The sequence below is a fragment of the Leucoraja erinacea genome, chromosome 17 (genome assembly GCF_028641065.1).
Source record: "Leucoraja erinacea ecotype New England chromosome 17, Leri_hhj_1, whole genome shotgun sequence".
Taxonomy (NCBI): Eukaryota; Metazoa; Chordata; class Chondrichthyes; order Rajiformes; family Rajidae; genus Leucoraja; species Leucoraja erinaceus.
In genome coordinates this window covers 30,043,407-30,064,054 of record NC_073393.1, presented here as the reverse complement: position 1 = coordinate 30,064,054, position 20,648 = coordinate 30,043,407, and the positions used below count along the sequence as shown (strand labels likewise).

Sequence of the window (20,648 nt, the reverse complement as noted above, 5' to 3'; positions counted from 1 at the left end):
GAAGTCCAGGACAAGGGGTCACAGCTTAAGGATAAGGGGGAAATCCTTTAAAACCGAGATGAGGAGAACTTTTTTCACACAGAGAGTGGTGAATCTCTGGAACTCTCTGCCACAGAGGGTAGTTGAGGCCAGTTCATTGGCTATATTTAAGAGGGAGTTAGATGTGGCCCTTGTGGCCAAGGGGATCAGAGGGTATGGAGAGAAGGCAGGTACGGGATACTGAGTTGGATGATCAGCCATGATCATATTGAATGGTGGTGCAGGCTCGAAGGGCGAATGGCCTACTCCTGCACCTAATTTCTATGTTTCTATGTTTCTATGTGTCGCCTAGTGGTGTGAAAGGTGAGGACTAGGGAGACTCTGCCCTTGTTACGATTGGGGAGATTGGGAGAGCAGTGTTACAGGGTATTGAAGAGACCCTGGTGAGTGCCTCATCAATAGTAGGGGAGGGGAACCTCTGTTCCCTGAAGAATGAGGATATTTCCGATGCCCTGGTGTGGAACAGCTCATCCTGGGAGCAGATGCGGCATAGATGGAGGAGTTGGGAGTAGGGGATGGAGTCCTTACAGTGCTCGTCTGTGCGGTCATGGTCCAGGGGTAAGTAGGAGGAGGTGTCCGAGAGTTGGCGCATGGCCTCAGCTTTGTAGAGATTGACGCGCCAGACTACCACGGCAACTCCCTTGTCGGCACCTCCCGTGCGTCACAATGCGACGACCACATTTTTTGAGGTCGTGTAAATGGAGCGCAAATGACGACCAAGTGGGACAGGCCCTTATGACTCTATGACCTCTCACCTTTGTCACTTACTCCACCCATCTCCCAATCCAATCACCACTCCCTCACTTGCATCCACCCACGACTTGCCTAGCTTTGCCCTGTCTGGCCTTTCCCACTTTCTACTTCCAAGTACAATCAGTCTGAAGAAGGGTCAAGAGTCAAGAGTGTTTTATTGTTATATGTCCCAGATAGAACAATGAAACTCTTACTTGCTGCAGCACAACAGAATACGTAAGCATAGTACATATGAAACACACAACTCTGCCCGTTTCTTCCACAGATGTTGCCTGGCCGATTGAGTTCCTCCAGCACTTTATGTTTTATTGAATAAAACCAGCAGCTGATACTTTCATAGTTGTTTAATACGGTTGGACAAAGTCCAATTTTGTCCTCAAGGTATTAGTCATATTCCTGGTATTTGGATGTGCCCTCAATCAGATGGGTCATTAAACCAAAGGCTCTTTGGGAATTTTAAGATCTCCCGTGATAATGTTTCCAAGTGCAAGGGATTTTGTTTTCTCTCTATTGTCTGGTGAATATTTATTCCTCCATCAAATGCCATTAACATAGATTATGAAGTACTCAGCAGATCAGGCAGCATCTACGGAGAAAGAAAACAGAGTGAGTATTTCACGTCAATGATTTTGCGCAATCACCTTCTTGTGAAACGTCAATGATCCAAAACATTAGTTATGTTTCAGTCTCCACAAGTACTGCTTGACCTGGTGAATATTTCCAGCATTTTCTGTTCTTATTTCAGATTTCAAAAATTTCATGTGCTTTTTATGTCAGTGAACTAATAAAGAATAATTGCTCATTACAGCATTACTCCCTATACATTGGTTGCAATATATAAGTGACAAGAATTCAAACTTAATTCCAGTCTGAAAAATGCTTTAGGACATCGTCAGGTTGTGAAAGGCAGTACAAAAAACATGTCTTTCTTATTTATCTTAGATTGCTAAAGTAGTTATAAACCCTAAGGCAATATGCTGTGCAGGCTTAAAATCTCAAAACCTCTGAGCTCAGCTGACATTTTGTTCGTATTTAGACCAAAGAAAGAAGAAATTATCATTGGCAGAAGCAAACATTTAAGGAGTTCTTTTTGAGATTTTTTCTGGGACCATGGTGAATATTTTTTAGGAATTGGGTAACACTTTGTTTGCTGGAAAATAAGCAATGGAATACTACGTTGGAAGAATAAACTGTAGATGCTAGAGATTCAAAACACAAAAAACACAGAGAATGATAGAATGATAGAAGCGCTCAGCAGATCTGCCAGCATCTGTGGTGAGAGAAATAGAGTTGACGTCCTGGGTCAAAGACCCTTCATCAGAACTGGACAAGTGGAAAGATAGACGCAAAATGCTGGAGTAACTTAGTGGGACAGGCAGCATCTCTGGAGAAGAGGAATGGGTGACATTTTGGGTCGAGACCCTTCTGCACATTTTTAAGTTGCAGCAGGAGATAGATGGAGAAAGCAGACAGAATGTGCATGGTAGGGCATTGACCAAACCTAAGGTGAATGTAGAGGGTGGATGAGAAATTGGGATAACATAGAACAAATGTGAACAGGTGATTGTTGGTCAGCGTGGACTCAGTGGGCTGAAGAGCTTGTTTCCATGCTGTATCTCTAAACTAAACTTAAAACTGGCAGTTGTTCCAAAATTATATCAAAACAAGTTGAGGCATAAATGAAGTAAAGTAAAATCTGGACATCACAGCAGCATAGCTGGTGGAGTTGCTGCCTCACAGCACCAGAGACCTGGATTTGATTCTAACTATGGGCGTGTATGTTTCCTTTGGGTGCTCCGATTTCCTCCCACATTCCAAAGATGTGCAGGTTTATAGGTTAATTGGCCTCTGTAAATGGCCCCTAATGTGTAGGGAGTGGATAAGAAAATAGGATAACTTGATAAAATGGGTGATCAATGGTCGACATGGACTCAATGGGCCAAAGGGCCTGTTTCCATACTGTATCTCTAAACTAAACCAAAATAAAGAAACACCCACATATGTGCACAAATAGATTTACTTAAACTGTTAAACTTGATATTAATTCCCAAGTATTTAGTTTTTAGTTTAGCTATAGAGATACAGCACGGAAACAGGCCATTCGGCCCATCGAGACCGCACTGACCAGCGATCCCTGCACATTAACACAAGCCTACACACACTAGGGACAATATACCAAGAATACAAACCCAAGCCAATTAACCTACAAACCTGTGCTCTTTGGAGTGTGTGAGGAAACCGAAGTAAACTCACGTGGTCATGGAGAGAACGTACAAACTCCACACAGACAGCACCCGTAGTTGGGATCGAACCCAGGTCTTCAGCGCTGCAAGAGCTGTAAGGCATTAACTCTACCGCTGCCCCACTGGGTCAAGTTAAAACACAAGGCAGTGTTCCTCGCACTTACACAGATCATTGTTAAAATCCAATGGAGGAGGTTGAAGACAGATATGTGAGAGGGGTAGTAGGATGGAGGCTGCAGGTAAAATTTTCATTAAAAAAACAAGAGAAATGTTGAGACTTTGTGTGAGTTTTAGAAATACGGCGTGGAAATAGGCCCTTCGGCCCACGGAGTCCGCGCTGACACTAGTCACTGATCACCCGTACACTACTTCTATCCTGCACACTAGGGCCAATTTTTACAGAAGCCAAATAATCTACAAACCTGCACATCTTTGGAATGTGGGCGGAAACCCACATGGTCACAGGGAGAACGTACTAACTCCAAACAATTAGCACTCATTGTCAGGTTCGAACCTGGGTCTCTGGCGCTGTGAAGCAACAACTCTACTGCTGCGCCAGTGCGTCACCCTAAATTTGGACTAGGTTACAGTTTTGTTTATTGTCACTTGCACCGAGGTACAATGAAAAGCTTTGTTGCGTGCTAACCAGTCAGCAGAGTTTCTGTGTTGGACTAAGGGACTGCTTGATTTTAATCGCAAAGCTAGATTGAGATTATCACTAAATATTAGAAGTCTCAGTGTAAAGTGATATTAACAACATGGAGAGGATGTATTCTTAAAGATCAGAGATTCAATTATTAGAGTGTGTACCGTAGATACCGTATGTGCATGTTAAACGTAATATAAATCTCAACATCATTAGAGCAGCATGAGATTCCTAATGCTTTTCACATAAGTCATGTTATTAATTGTGGGATTGTGCTTTGCAGAAATGGCTGTCATATTTATGTAAATCTAATTGCTTTAAATATACTTCAATCACCATTGAGAAGTGTTGTGATCTATTTATCGCAGACAGGACAACTGCAAATGTTTTTTTACTGTTATGAAAATGAAGCATGGCATTACAGAATTCTGGAGGGAGCAATTTAACACATGGAAGCTGTCAATGTTTTGCCACTGCAATAAGATGTTGCTATCATCATTTGTGTGAGGCAGCCATAAAGACTAATATGCAAGTGATCAGTTGACCTGTTACATGGGGTAGCAGGGTCCAAACCTTAAATTACAATCATTCCTGTCTGATGGTGAGTCAATAAACAATTCACAGCTGCACAGGGCAAAAACAGAAACACATCTATCTCCTACAACCATGATTGCTGAACAAGTAATTAAATGTGAAACGTGAGAACTGAATGTCACTGGAAGAAGATAAAGGTCTTCAGTTGCAAATTAAGAAAGGTCTTCAGTGTCGTGTTAACCCAAAAGGCACCAAATGCAAACCAATTGCAAATATTATGCACTGATGTGGAGTAATCTTGGGTAGCAAAAGCATTTTGTTAAACAGTATTGGATAGAGGCTTAATTTGAATGGGTTAAAATTGTCTGGAAGAACCGTTAAACGCCTATGCTCAAACACTAAAAAATATCAAGGATCAAGTACATGAGAACAAAGCTTATATTTGCTTGTCAGAGAAACATGTCTCTGTGAAGGCCTTGAATTTTATTTATGTGCAATATAATTGTTATATCATTTTTATTTTCCTATTGACAAACCAAGTCAAGGGGGGGGACAGGTTGTCTTTGTAGGATCTGCTATAACAAATAAAGAAAGACATCTTCTATGTTGAATCAGCATTTCCATCAGTGTGATTACTGGGCTGGAGTACTGATGGATTGTTTTAAACTGAAGTCAATAGTCAAGAGCGTTTAATTGTTCAATGAACCGGGGCTGGAACAATGATATTCTTACTTGCTGCACAGTGACACAACAACTAAACAGACCATAAACAAAAGTACAATAAGTTATCAGTTACACCAGGTAACCAGATCATAATAGTGCAAGTTGAAGTCTGTAGTGCAACCTTTAGTTTAGTTTAGTTTAGAGATAGAGCATTGCTACAGACCCTTCAGCCCATCGGCCCACCGAGTCAGCATCGACCAGCGTTCCCTGCACACTAATGCACACTAGGGACAATTTACAAGTAAACCAAGCCAATTAGCTTACAAACATGGAAGTCTTTGGAGTGTGGGGGTAAACCAGAGATCCTGGTGAAAACCCACACGGGTCAAAGGGAAAACGTACAAACCGTACAGAAAAGCACCCATATTCAGGATCAAACCCGGACTCTGCACTGTTAGGCAACAACACTACCGCTGCGCCACCGTGCCGCCCTTATACAAAATCCATTTATAGTTTGGTTGAGATAAGGGACAATTGAGGTGAGGGTTGCAGAGGGTGGTTCAAGAGCCGGAATGTCAGTTGAATGGTCACTGCGTTTTTATACCGTATATGCACAGTTATGCACCTGTCCCACTTAGGAAACCTGAATGGAAACCTCTGGAGACATTGCGCCCCACCCAAGGTTTCCGTGCGGAGGTTGCAAGTGGTTGCCGGAGGTTGCAGATAGTGGAAGCAGGTAGGGAGACTGACAAAAACCTCCGGGAACCGCACGGAAACCTTGGGTGCGGCGCAAAGTCTCCAGAGGTTTCCATTCAGGTTTCCTAAGTGGGAGATGGGCATTACCTGCTCCAATAACCTAGTTTTAAAGGCTTGTATATGCTGGTGCTGATTCACTTTCAATTGCCAGAATTTTATCTTTGTCACCAACTCTCCAAATTTACATTGATAATTCTGCCTCTTGTACCAGCAAAATAAGTTTATACTAATTTGCTTGGTTAACAGAATTATACTTAGTGAGTGGCAATCATTGCTCTGATTCCAATTAAACCACTGGCCGTGGAAGAGTAATTTTGATGTAAGTGCTTTCAATATTTCAATCATCCATTATGTTACCGTACATCAATAATATAAATCTGCAAATCAGGATTAGGGTCTATTGCCAAATAGTTGGTGCTGAGTTGAGTATCTTATTTCTTCATAATGTTTCTTACTAAATTTCATAATATTCAATTAGCATTTTCCAAATCTGATTTCCACCATTGAATTATTGAATCATACAGCACAAAATGGGATAATGCATCATCCCTGAGATATAATTCCACTCCTTTGCAGGGAACACCACCAGTAGTATTTCATCAAATTAGATCCAAGCTTGATGACAGCAAAATAAATATTATTTTCTTGCTAGCAATATCAATTGACATCAGAATTTATTGAAAGATCTCCAAGCTTGCTGGATGTGGTAAATAAGATATCACCCATTATGATTAAATCCCATTATCATCACTTTTGATGTGTTGGCTACAAAAGTATTCTAACCCTCCTTAATTTACCTCCCCCCTCGACTCCATTCAAAGACCCAAGTAGTCTTTCCAGGTGCGGCAGAGGTTCACCTGCACCTCCTCCAACCTCATCTATTGCATCCGCTGCTCTAGGTGTCAACTGCTCTACATCTGTGAGACCAAGCACAGGCTTGGCGATCACTTCGCCCAACACCTCCGCACAGTTCGCATAACCAACCTGATCTTCCGGTGGCTCGGCACTTCAACTCCCCCTCCCATTCCAAATCCAACCTTTCTGTCCTGGGCCTCCTCCATGGCCAGAGTGGAGGAGCAGCACCTCATATTTTGCTTGGGTAGTTTACACCCCAGTGGTATGAACATTAACTTCTACAATTTCATGTAGTCCTTGCTTTCTCCCTCCTTCCCTCCCCCTCCCCAGCTCTCCCACAGCCTACCGTCTCTGCCTCTTCCTTTCTTCTTCCCGCCCCTCCCACCCGCACATCAGTCTGAAGAAGGGTCTCGACCCGAAACGTCACCTATTCCTTTGCCCCATAGATGCTGCTTCACCCGCTGAGTTTCTCCAGCATTTTTGTCTACCTCCCTAATCTTCTAATGACTATCAGCGCCCTTTTTAATACGGTTACTCAAATGTTCACACACATGTCCAGACAATATAGACCTAACACTGAAGCCTGGAACTCTGAACAAGTGATGTGGGCCCTCTATTTCTGCATGATGCCAAATGTGACAAGGATACCAACTTTGGGCATGAGAGCTGGGTCAGCAAAGGTAGAGATCATTGCATTTATTTTTGTTTCTTTGCGATATTGCTTGAATGTCCACTTTCTCGACTTGACACGCAGAATTTATGACGTTTTCTGTGTTTGTTTCAGTTTTCTGTAATTTTCAGTTGTTTTTTCTTGTTTAAACCAGATGAGGTATTAACCGATAGCTAACGCAAGCCTGAGCAAGAACGCCATGGTGTGAACTATCCCAAAACGAAAATCATGGCATCTTTTGCAGAGCAAGCTGTTCCTGTTAATCCTGGAAGCGCTCCATATTCCCAGACTGATGAGAGCATTTCTGGAAAATATCCGCGGCTGAGTTAGAATCCATTATTTTAATGAGGATAGGTTTCAACGTATCATTGGACTGATTTATTTTTGATTGGGCAATGTGTGCAGGAGATGCTTCCAACGCCTTCAGCTATGTCACACTCACAACCATGTCCACCTGATCAAAGCATTTGAATTCACGTCTAAAGAAGCGTCCCAAAATGTCACCGGAGATGGCATCTCCAGAAATGTTGATTGACCCGCTAAGTTACTCCAGCACTTTGTGTACTTTTCACTTTAATTCAACCTCAGTAAAGTACACAAAGCGTTGGAGTAACCCAGTGGTTCTGGCAGCATCTTTTGAGCACATGTATAAGTGATATTTCGGGTCTGCTTCAATCCTTCTTCAATCTGAAGCAGGGTCCCGATCTGAAACATCACCTATCCATGTCCTCCAGAGATGCTGCCTGATCCATTGACTTACTCCAGCACTTTGTGGGTTTTTTTTATTAACCAGCATTTGCAGTTCCCTGTGTTTCAGTATCATTTTCCTCTCTATCAAGGGAAATTAGTTTAATTTGTTTACCAACAGTTAAGAAATTCAAAAACACAAAAAGTCAGATATCTTTATGTTGGATTTCCAACAAAAACAACTAGTGTTATTCAAAGTGATCCATCAAGGGAAGTTGCCAAATAGGTATTTGCCTAACATTTGGATTGCTGGTTTAAGTAAGAGCAAAAAATATGAATCAATTAATATTCAGTTCTGAAGAAGGGTGCCGACCCAAAACGTCTCCTGTCCATTCCCTCCACAGATGCTGCCTGGCCCATACCTACACCAGCACTTTGTGTTTTCCTCAGGATTCCAGCATTCGCAGTCCCTTAGTGTGCTAATTTTTCAGTTCATAGTGCTGTGCTGTTGGTCTCAAGGATAACATGTGAATGAAACTGGCCATTGTTGAATAACTGTGATTGTAAGTTGATATTCTGCAATTTTGTTGGTTAGAGAGTTTATTGTCACTTGCACCAAGGTACAGTGAAAAGCTTTTTGATGCGCTAACCAGTCAGCAAAAAGACTATACATGATTGCAATCAAACCATCCACAACATATGGATACAGTGAAAAGCTTTTGTTGTGTGCTAACCAGTCAGCGGAATGACAATACCTGACAATACATGATTACAATACATGATTATAATTGAGCCATCCACAGTGTACATGATGAATGGCATAACATTTAGTGCAGGACTTCACTAAATATGCTACAATCCTTGAATTATAAGGAATAGTGAATTTAGAATTTATTAGAATTCATAAACAGACTTTCAAAATTAAATCAGATGACTGCAATTATAAACCTGCCCTTTTTAAAGACAAACTGCAATGTTGTATTGTTCTATCTGCTTACTCTACCAACAATATGTTGCAGGTAGCTGTGCTAAGCATGGGCAATCTCCTTCTTATACCCCTGTCCCACTTAGGAAACCTGAACGGAAACCTCTGGAGACTTTGCACCCCACCCAAGGTTTCCGTACGGTTCCTGGAGGTTGCAGGTGGTTGCCGGAGGTTGCAGGTAGTGGAAGCTGGTACGGAGACTGACAAAAAACCTTTGGGAACCTCCGGGAACCGCACAGAAACCTTGGGTGGGACGCAAGGTCTCCAGAGGTTTCCGTTCAGGTTTCCTAAGTGGGACAGGGGCATTACTCTGTGAAGCTTTGATGATGAATTCCTATTAGCGAAAATAAGTGTCCCAGAATTCAGAGTTACTCACTTAGGCATTTTGCCCACTAAACAATGAATAACACATACAGGGCACAAAGCGCAGGAGGAACTTAATGGGTCAGGCAGCATCTATGGGAAGAATGGACAGACATGGTTTGGTTTAGGACCCTTCTTCAGAACAACTCCAAAGTGTCATCTGTCTATTTCCTCCACAGATGCTGACTGACCCACAGAGCTTCACTAGCATTTTTTTTGCCTCAGGATTCCAGCATCTGCTGTTTCTTTTGTCTCCAGACAGTAGTAGATATATGGAATGAGCTGCAGGAGGGGGTAGTTGAGATATAAATTCTAACAATATTTAAAAGACACTTGGACAGGTATATGAATCAGAAAGGTTTAGAGGGATGTGGGCCAATTGCAGTCAGGTGGGACTAGTCTAGATGGGGCACCTTGATCGGTATGGGCAAGCTGGCCTGAAAGGCTTGGTTCCATGCTGGAAGACAGTATGACTCTATGATTCCAATAACAATTTCAAATCTCTTCCTAGGGAGTAAATGAAACCACTTTAAATCTTAGTTTTTTGAAATATTAGATTACTTTCCACTTAAATTTTCAAGCACTGTCATTTGAGCCGATCTCCATTTTTAAAGGAAAAGTATTCAACTGTAAATTAATCTGAAAAGTATTCTTCCAACATTATCAGAATAATTTTAATTTTTTCCACTCTGAATTAAAGCCTTGCCTTTGGCACCTCCCAGTAGCCTGTGTAAATGACCTGAATAGTTTTTTGCAATAGATACATGATGTGTTCCAAGTTGTGTTTTATTTCACAGGAAAATAAATCTCTATATTCAATAAAACATAGATTGTAATGACTGAGCTGGAGAATAATTTAAGTAGATAAGGAAATAAAGATATAATTTCCCAACAAAATTTATTACGTTCAGTACAATAACTCTAGTCAAAAACTTGAGGCTTGATATTCACCAGGCTTCCTGTTAGCTTCAAACCTCACACAATCTTGCTTCGCATTTAACCTTCATGGACCCCTCCTCCTGCAGAAACTGTATGGCTCCCTGCCTGAGTGTTGGTCTGCCATAATTAAAAGAAGGATAATGGAAAGATTTAACCTTTCTTTGGTTGAGGAGTCTGTAGATAAGGAGCCACCAGGGGATGATTTTATATTCCTGGTAAAATATGTGCTATGGTTTCCTGTATCTAAAATTTGAAAGAGATCACTGCAGCTAAGTGGGGGAGGAAAGGATAAGGGGCCACTTCAGGATAGCAGTGTAAGCAGTACTCAACTGAAGAGGCACCATCACAGCCAAATTCAGATAAATCCCTCTCATTACTGAAGGGACTTGGATAGAGCATCTGTGGAGGAAATAGACAGATGACACTTTTGAGTTGTTCTGAAGAAGGGTCCTAAACCAAAACATTCCTTTATCCAAATCCCTTCAGTGATGAGAAATGATTTACTTTCGGGAACAAAATACAAATCTGAAGCAATAAAGGGCATTATTTTTTTCTATGAATAATTGGAATTAACCCTTGCCTCTCACTGAGACCACTGTGATATTAATAATAATTTCAATGCCCCCTTTATTATTTGGTTATTATTTATTAATCAATAATTTCAAGGCCTCTCATCCTTAACCTCTGCATGTTTTGCATCATATAAAACCGATTGCCTCTCAAGTCTACTGAAATGGCAACATTCAGAAAGCACTCCACAAATGCTGACTGACCTACTGAGTTTTTTACAAATTTGGATGCTCTGCACAAAATTTTAGGACTTGTGTAATGGTTTGAGGATTTTGCTGAATTTATTTTTTGGTACTTAATCAGATCTTCAGGCAATGCCAATGCCATTACAGATGAATTTTCATAGACTCCAGCAACTGTAGTAATTCACTTTTGGACCATTATATGGCATTGCCTGAAATGCTGATGAAGTACAAAAAATTAAGTTTAATAAAGTTTTCAAACCATTTCACGTCCTAAAGGTCCATTCATATATTTTATGTTTTTAAATAAAAATGTTTTTTTCTTTCCCACCCCACTAATTAATGACACATTTAAAAACATCTCAGTATCTATTGCATAGCTCTAGATGCACTGAATTGTGGAGGCAGCCGAGGAACAGATACTTTGACAGTTCTGGAGTCACATATAGGCCTGACCAGATAGGATGGTGGATTCCCTTAAGGTTATTTGTGACTCAACTTCAAGAGTCTAGAATTAAATTCTCACTTTCTACAGCTTTACATGCAAATTAATGCAATATCACAACAGTCAAGCATATCATAAACAATAACGCAGTTGGTTATCTGCTATGTAGAAACAAGGAACTGCAGATGCTAGTACACAGTAAGTTATCAGTTATACTTGGTAACCAGACAGTAATAGAGCAATTTTATTTTCATAGCTACCCAACAGTTTCATTATAACTATTACCAGAAACTCCTTTAATAAAATAACATCGAATTTTACGTAAAGTCCAGGCCTGTTGTGGTCAGATTCAAACATATTGCCAGATCAATAAAACATAAAGTGCGTGAGTAACTCAACCAGTCGGGCAGCATCTATGGAGGGAAAGGATAGGTGATGTTTCAGGTCTGGATTCATTTTCAGACTGATGCAATAAAGATGTGAGGGTGGGACAAAGCCTGGAAAGAGTGATGGGGGGGGGGGGGGGGGGGGGGTACTGCATACTAACACTATCCCTACACACACACTAGGGACAATTTACAATTTTACCAAGCCAATGAACCTGCAAACCTGTACATCTTTGGAGTGTGGAAGAAAACCGGAGCTCCCGGGGAAACCCATACAGGCCGCAGGGAGAACGTACAAACTCCGTACAGAAAAGTACCCCCAGTCAAGATCGAACTCGGGTGTCTGTCGCTGTAAGGCAGGAACTCTTCCATTGCACACCATGCCACCCAATTGACATTCCTCATTGACATCAGAGCAAGAAGATGCAAACTTGTTTATAACGTTGTTCATGAGAGGGCCTAGCTAGGTCTCTCTGACTGACTTCTTTCCTCTCAGTCTGGGATATATGTTGCAATCATCAAACTTTTACAATTAACCTGCTCTGGTTAATACCATTCAGGTACAATAGCTGCTGAAATGGCAATTTACGTATGCCTCTGAGCAAATGTGAGTACTGTGTGGGTATAAGTACTGTACTGGCATTTAAGTGGAAAAACTAAATCAAGACATACTTCCCAATCCAATTGGATATTAATGTCAAAATGAGAAGGGAAGATTGAATAATAATAACAAAAGTGCCCCAAAGATGCGTTTCATATTTCATTTGAGATTTGAAACTACGAGTGTGAATTCAAGCTTTATTCCTTCTGATTTCACCTTAGTATTTTTTTCACTTGACTTCTTCATTTCATGAACGCAGCATATTCCATGGGGTGGAAGATTGCATCCTTCACGTGGTCCACCATGTTTCGATGAATGCAATCAACCCGGTGTGCATAATCAAATAAGATCAAATAGAACAGGTTGTCCTACAACTTTAGGCTGTGCATGCCATACACAAGAAGAAGAGGCATATTCTCCCTAATAAGAAAAATTATTTTCCCATCAGGCGTAAGAAGTATTCAGATTATAATGAGTGCGCATGTAATATCTGGAGTTAGAGGTTCTCCCAAAGAATTGGTGTGCTGGTGAATCACATCAGAATACCTTTAAATCACTGAGGTACTGTAATACCTCAAACCAAAACTGTCTTCTTTTACCAGGTCAATTCCATTCTGCCTTACTAAAATCTAGATGGAAATGCATCTCTGAATTTAGGCAATAAAGACACTATATTTGAGCCAATAAAGGTTGGATACAGTCTGGGCCAGGCAGGTAAGACCTGGTATCTTTAAAGCACATTCGTAAACCAGCTGGGTAAATACAAATGTGTTTTGTTGTTTTTGGATTGATCCTATTTGGGCACCATCATCAGCATTACTTTGGTAAGCTGTGGTTTTATTTTCATCAGTGACAAAGAACTAACTCACCTCTAAATTAGAGAACATTAAAAGTATGTGATCCTGGATTGAAATTGCTACTCTCCAAGTTATGCATAAAATCCTTCATACAATCACAGAGCAGAATCAGATTTCCACTTAAAATTAGCTAAAAATCCTTTGCTAAGCAAAGGGATTTGATTCTGGCTAGTGTAGGAACTGGCACTCTAAATCTGCAGTGCATGTGTTGGATAGAAATTCAGCACTAATCATAAACTAGAGCAGAGGTGTATGCCTAACGCTGAGGAAATTGAATTTTAGTTTGTGCTAGTTGATGCAAACTGAATTTGATCGCTTGGCAAAATGGAGGTAAATGTCTTTGTGATTTAATCATATATCAAATAACACAACCTAAATCAATAGATAGAGGTGTGTGTCACTTATGCCTTTGTCTTAAGGTGTTATTTACTACAACATTCTCATTATAGATATGCTGGGAATGGAGGGTGTATGGAGAGACGAGGATGATATTAGCTTATCTTGGCATTATGATCAGCACAGACATTGTGGGCTGAAGGGCCTGTTCCTAATCTGTACTGTTCTGTGTTCCACATGCAACAAGTTTGGCTGCACAACAAAAATCTGACGTCAGGACCAATCGAGACAGATTAGATTCTGAACAATCTTCAGGATGCCTCGGCCCAGCTTTGGCACCATATGTAGCAGCCTGCACATGGGTGGGTAAAGTGTCAACCACATTTATTGCATCTCCTGGAAGTTTTATGAAGTTGACGTGGAGTTCCTGATGTTTGAGTTAATTAGATACACCCTGATTATCTTCTCAAAACTTGGAAATGTGCAATCAAGGGTGTAACTCTTTGTGTAAATGCAAAAGTGCAAAATGTACGAGCTCTCTTCTGTTTAACCGAGCGCAGGTAACAGCCAGCAATAAATGTTTCCACTGCAGGTCTGTGGATTCTGAGGTGAGGCCAAGATGGGAGCCATATACGCTGCCGCTGATGTGGCAGGAGGGTTCTGGATGGGACAGATGAGTGGGTAGTGTGGGAAGTGATGTGCTTCTTCTAACACTGTTGGAGATGCTTGCAGTAGCGGAGAGACATTCATAGTGTCTTCTGGATGCTTCTCCTCCATTTTGATCTGGCACGTGCAGATTTCCATGAGCCAACATATTCTCAAGAAGCCTTTGAGAACATCCTTTGTCATCCTCTGATCTCTGTAACTCAGTGGTTGCAGGCTGGATTACAGACAGTCATGGACTGATGAAGTGGCCATAGACATAGTGGTAAATTTAAAGAGAACCCTTCTCAAAAGGAGATGGAGAAACAGTATGATGGATTCAATGATACTGTTTTAAATGGGCTCAAGAGAAGATAATGCTAGATTATTTATAACCAAATCTTGAAGGTTAGGCCAAAACTCTCAAAGGCATTAGCAGGCAATATCATAGTTGGCCTCAGAATAAGAGATTGGTTATTCAGGAATGAGATGAGGGGAAATGTATTTATGAAGAGGCTTGTAGATATTTAGAATTCTTTTTCTTGGGAGGTTATGGATGTGAATCCATCAGTAAAATCAAATCTGAATTGAAAATATTTTGAAAACCAAAAGGAGACCAGTTTTTCTCTCCTTTTCTCTCTTCCTCGCAATTAGATTGAAAGCCGGATTATTTTAGAGTTACGATGGAAACTTGCCATGTTGCATTCACCATCTTCCTCCTGCCATTGGACTTCTTTCCTGTTGACCTGAAATGTTTCTGTTGTTGCCAAGCAAATGAGGTTTGAAAGAGGAAAAGCAGGAGCTTTGCAAGGATAAAGGCTGAACTCTCTCTTTATATAAAATGACTCTCTTACTTCCAGGGCAACTAGGTCACTGCTTCACAGAAGTAAAAAGGATCACACATTTATAGATCATTAATTTATTCTGAAAACCTTGTTAGGTCACAGTCAACTAACAGCACAGATTGAAACAACTGTTTCCAATGAAAACATTTCCTTTTGGATTTTCAAGTTTAACTGTTCATGAGTGATAAGAGCTTTGTTGTCCAATATACTCCATTATACTGAGAATTGATGTCTTTACCATTAAGTGCACAGCATTGTCAGGGGTCAAATCATGATCTGCCTTTGGTGTGAGTAGCTATATTCACTTCTATAATTGCACTAATTGTTTTAACAGGAATTAGGATTCCATTCTGAAGATGTCATGTTCCCCATTGTAAGAATGATGTGGTTTTACGGATGCAAAGAATCAAAACTCATAGGGTCTGTTTAAACTATGGCCTGTGGATAATGTTATTATTGAGCCTCACTGCTAATAATATAGTGGATGAGATTAGTTTAGTTTTTAGCTTAGTTTAGTTTAGTTTAGTTTTGTGTAGTTTGGTTAGTTTAGTGATACAGCATAGAAACAGGACATTCAGCCCACTGAGTCCACGCTGACCGACGATCACCCATCCACTAGTTCTGTGTTTTCCCATTTTAGCAGCCACTCCCTACACACTCAGGGCAATTTACCTAGATCAATTAACTTACAAACTCAGGTTTTAGGATGTGGTAGCAAATGACACAATGCTAGTTCAATGTTTTGTTACTAATGATATTGAGGGCAATATTGATACTTTAATCACAGAAAGTCAAATATCAAAGATATTCAGGGCCCTAAGAGTAGCAAAGTTGAAGACATGAGGGAATGAAAGAAAATGTGTAAAACCATATTTGAAAATCCCAATTTCACAAAGGTTTGCATTCTGTTCATTTAATGCACCTATTATCTGGTGATATTATTGGCAGAGGATAAATACGGATGAGCACTCATCGTTTCATTTAATGCAGAAAAACATTATGAGAGCACATTGAATATTTTCATATCGGGCAGAAATTGTTTGGTGTAGACCAGATCTTCCCGCACTCTTGATAATCCCTGATTTATCATGGGAATTGGGTCTTTCATGTGGATCTACACACATAACAGGAAAGAGGTGTTTTAAAAGATTATAAAGCTAGGCTGTAAGCCAGTTCATAGAAAGAGAATCTTTCAAACAGAAACAATGGGATTGAAATTTGCCCTCAGATATCTGTGTTAAACTAGACACCGTAGTATACTGCTTAGTTAGTTCAATAATCAAGGACATATTTCTCACAGATTTGTGGAAGTGAGGAGGTAGTTGAGTGTCCATGAAGACTATATCTGCAGGAACTTTGCCTAGCTGCAACCAGGTTAGGTTGGAGTGACAGTTATTCAGGTTGGACACATTGAGGAGGATACAGGAGGCAGACAGAGTTATAGACAGTAGCTTCACAAAGGTGGTTGTACCAAAGGTTCAACCAGGTAGTTGGGTGACCATCAGGAGAAGCAGGAAGGTAGTGCAAGAGTTTGTTCTGGCTATTGATTGATTGAAGTAAACGGCATGGAAACAGACCATTTGGCCCACTGCGTCCAGGTCAACCATTGACACACTAGTTCTATGTTATCCCACTTTTGCATCCACTCCCTATTCATTTAGACAATTTACAGAGCTCAGATGACCTACAAATCCACATGACTTTGGGATGTAGAAGCAAACTGGAGGACCCAAAGGAAACCCATGCAGTCACTGGGAGGGTGTGTAAACTCCACACATACAGCATCCAAGGTCAAGATCAAATCCGGGTCTTTGGTGCTGTAAGGCAGTAACGCCATTGCTGCACCACTGTGCCGTCCTGACATTGTGGGCTAAAGGGCTTGTCCCAGTGCTGTTACAATACAATGTTCTATGTAATGTGCTCACATGCAGCTGGCTCATTAAGAATGTATGGGATTAAAAAAATAATCTGAGAAGTTGACTATGTAACCCTATAAATGTCAATGGAAACGATGCCACTGTAATATTGATAGTATTGAGCTCCAATGTTGGTTGGCAATTAAGCATACAAATGGACAGTGGCACAAGGAATTGCAGACACTCTACTTTTTCAAAACCCCCCAGAAAAGATGGGAACTATTCTGCAGGTCAAACCGCATCTCTAAGAAGAGTAATTGAGTCAATGTTTTACAACAAGTAACACAAATGGGACATATCTACCAAAGTCAAGTTTGAATGTCCTATCAAACCCTGGGCACTCGGAGAACTGGGATATGAAGTGAAATGGCTGGTGCGCAGTCTTTTAGCTACAATGATGAACACAATTCTGTTGGTTAAGACAGTGTTATTGTTATGACCTGCCTGAAGAGACCTGATCAACTCTCCACCCAAACCCAATCCAAACATCACCAGTTTCCCATCAGGAGCAAGATCTTTGAAATCAGTGATTGATGTTTGCAGTATCCCACGTTAACTGTCATACTCTCTCATATTGCCTAATAGTTAATCCTTGTTTACTGTTGTCCATCTCTTATTTTCCACTTGACCGGTAAAGCTTAAAAAGACTGTCATTAAATAATGTATTTGATACAATGGCAACTGATCATGGTATTATTTGCAGTTATGTATTCAACACACTGGAATGTATTGTATTTATACTATTCTACCCTGTGCCTTATTGCCTCCCACACAACTTTATTGTGTTAGACCTATTCATACTCACTTTATGTAGAGACTTCCATTGACATGATTATATCACGTACACTGCTTCAATTATTAAGTGTATCACTATAGGCACCAAGGACCTGTGTGCAAGCAAAGGTGTGGAATTTAGTATTCAACATAGTTCAAATCAAACACCAACATAAACAAATTATACTTGATTTTCAGTGGCTTTCACCTCATGTTATATGTAACAATATAAGTATTGTGCATGATTTAATGGCATCTGAATGATGTACACAACTGATGGTGGCCAGGTTTTTGCACAGAGGATGGCACAGCTGCACAGTGTCAACACAGCGTTAGAGCTGCTGTCTAACAGCGCCAGGGGTTCAAACCTGACCTTGGGTGTTGTCTATGCAGAGTTTGTATATTGTTTCTGTGACCGCGTGGGTTTTCTCCGGGTGCTCCGGTTTCCTCCCACATTCCAAAGAAGTGCACGTTCGTTTTTTTGGGTTCATTGGTTTCTGTAAATTGTCCCTAGTATGTAGTGTAAAGGGCCTGTCCCACGAGCATGCTACCTGCATGCGGCAAGCACGACCTAAAGGGCCGGTCCCACCAGCATGCGCCTGCATGCAGCAAGCACGACCTAATGTGGTTGCTTGAGCCGTACGGCATGCGGCTAAGCGAGACCAAACCAGAAGCGGGAGCTGCGTGGAGGTTGAGTGAGTGACATGGCGTCGAGGCGGCTGCGGGCCGGGAGGCCGTTGCCGCACGGAATTGTTAAACACGGTCAGTTTTTCGGAGCCCCACGTGATGTCGGGACCAGCTCCGCACAACTCTATACGGCTCCGGCGATCGAAGTGGGACCGGCCCCGCAAGGTCGTATGGCTCAAGTGACCACGTTAGGTCGCGCTTGCCGCATGCCGGCGCATGCTGGTGGGACCGGCCCTTTAGGTCGCGCTTGCCGCATGCAAGTCGCATGCTGGTGGGACTGGCCCTTAAAGGTGATATATGGTCGGTGTGGACTCACTGGGCTGAAGTGCCTGTTTCTCACATTGTATCTCTAAACTAAACTAAGAGGGATGTGTGAGCTCAGAGTGCATATCCTACAATAGTTCCTGTTTGACACATGTGATAGAGGATATATTCCAAGCAACACCTCACTTGGAAGATGGCACCTCTGAAAGTGCAAAGCAGCAAGAAGCGGTGAAATCCTCAGGTTTGCTTTGAATCTTCAAGCTTCTGATTTTGAGATAAAGTCTGCCTGCTAGCTGAAATACATCTAATAAATTCCTTGTGGATTTTCATTTTAAAAAGACCATCCCTCCAATAAGCTTTTGGATTAACATCTAAGAACTGTACTTAACACCACCCGTAATAGAATCAGGTCACCAAAACCAGGTCTCCTATCACACCCCTGATGTTCCTGCTACAGTCAGCACATGCCACAACTTATCTTTTCTTTATGGCTGTCAAAGGACAAAGTTTATAGTGTTCATTTATTGCAGAAGCCTTGTCAGCCTCTCCTGCAGCAACTTTAATGTTTCCCTGAATAATCTGAAGCTGTCACACTGGATGACAAGAGGCAGATGCCGTTGGTATCATGGTACCTCCCCGCTGCTGTGAGATGACCTACTTCCCTGCAAGTTTATTGGCACAAATTAATGTTTTATTGGATGTGTCACAATATTTAACCTCAAAATTCAGGTTAAAAAGAGCAGTACAGTGGCGCAGCGGTAGATCTACTGCCTCACAGCACCACAGACGCACGTTCGATCCCAACGATGGGTGCTGTTTGTATGGAGTTTGTACGTGCTCCCTCAGACTGCATGGATTTTCTGCTTGTGCTCCAGTTTCCTCCCACACTGCAAAGACACACAGGTTTGTAGGTTAATTGGCTTCAGTAAAAATGTAAATTTTCCCTAAAGTATAAAAATCTGCTGGTAAGCGCAGTGATTACCGATCGTCGCATGCTTGGTGGGCCGAAGGGCCTTTTCCCGTGCTGTATCTCTGGTTTAAAGTCTAAAACATCCAAATGGCGTCTCATTCTCTGTACCTCATTTATTATTAACATGAGTTATTTATTATTAACACAGTTAACATGTTTTACTCATAAAATGACGCCATATTTACCGCATATCTCCAGATACCCTAGGTCTGAATTAATGCTGCTGGGGGTTCTCATGATAATGTTATGTTTGGCATTCCAGGATTATGGTCCAGCGGTTATGAAGTGAAGTTAACAGGTGCCCCGGTCAAGATATTGGGCAACCTGGAATGAAACCTCCAGTAATTATGTTGCCAAGGCACTAATTCCCTCGTTCTTGTCGGGCAAAGGTCAAAGGTCTGAAGGGTGTTACTGAAGAAGGTTTGGCAAGTGCCTTACTGATGAAGGAGATGGATTGTGGCCACAGGGATAGGGATGGCATTGGGTATTTTTAAGGTGGAGATTGACAAATTCCTGATCAGTAAGGGTGCCGAGGGTTCTGGGGATAAGGCAGGAAAAGGGGTTGAGAGGGAAAGATAGATCAGCCATGATTGAATGGCGGAGTAGACTTGATGGGCTGATTGGCCTACTTCTGCACTTATGACATGAACATATGAACTTATGTTAATAAAGTGAACCACTTTTTCGTGGATTGTATTGATCTTCTTGAAGATTGCTGCTTCTATCATCTAGATTCCTGATTTTAGTAGATACAATGAACTGCAGATGCTAGATTACCAAAAAAACCCCACAAAGTGCTAGAGTAACCAAGCGAGTCAGGCAGCATCTCTGGAGGACAGGGATAGGTGATGTTTCAGGACAGGACCCTTCTTGGACTAATTTTAGCCTTCTATTAGTTTTTTTTGTCCTGATTTTAGTCTTATCCAATTAACCCTATCAAATTAACAGCATTCTTAAGTTTTTTGTATCAAATTGATTACTTTGTGAAACTATGAACTAAAGAAATAGGAGCAGGAGTAGATCATGTAGACCATTGAATC

At 41.3% G+C, this 20,648-nt stretch overlaps 1 long non-coding RNA gene across 1 annotated transcript in view; it reads right to left on the bottom strand.

Moving 5' to 3' along the window:
* Window positions 1-422: 422 nt before the first annotated feature.
* Window positions 423-20,648, bottom strand: part of LOC129705364 (uncharacterized) — a 48,632-nt gene continuing 28,406 nt past the window's right edge. The window contains exons 3-4 of the long non-coding RNA XR_008724897.1: window positions 17,719-17,800; window positions 423-1,378 (exon numbers count right to left, since the gene is read on the bottom strand). This is a non-coding gene — a long non-coding RNA (uncharacterized LOC129705364). The remainder of the gene's footprint in view (window positions 1,379-17,718; window positions 17,801-20,648) is intronic.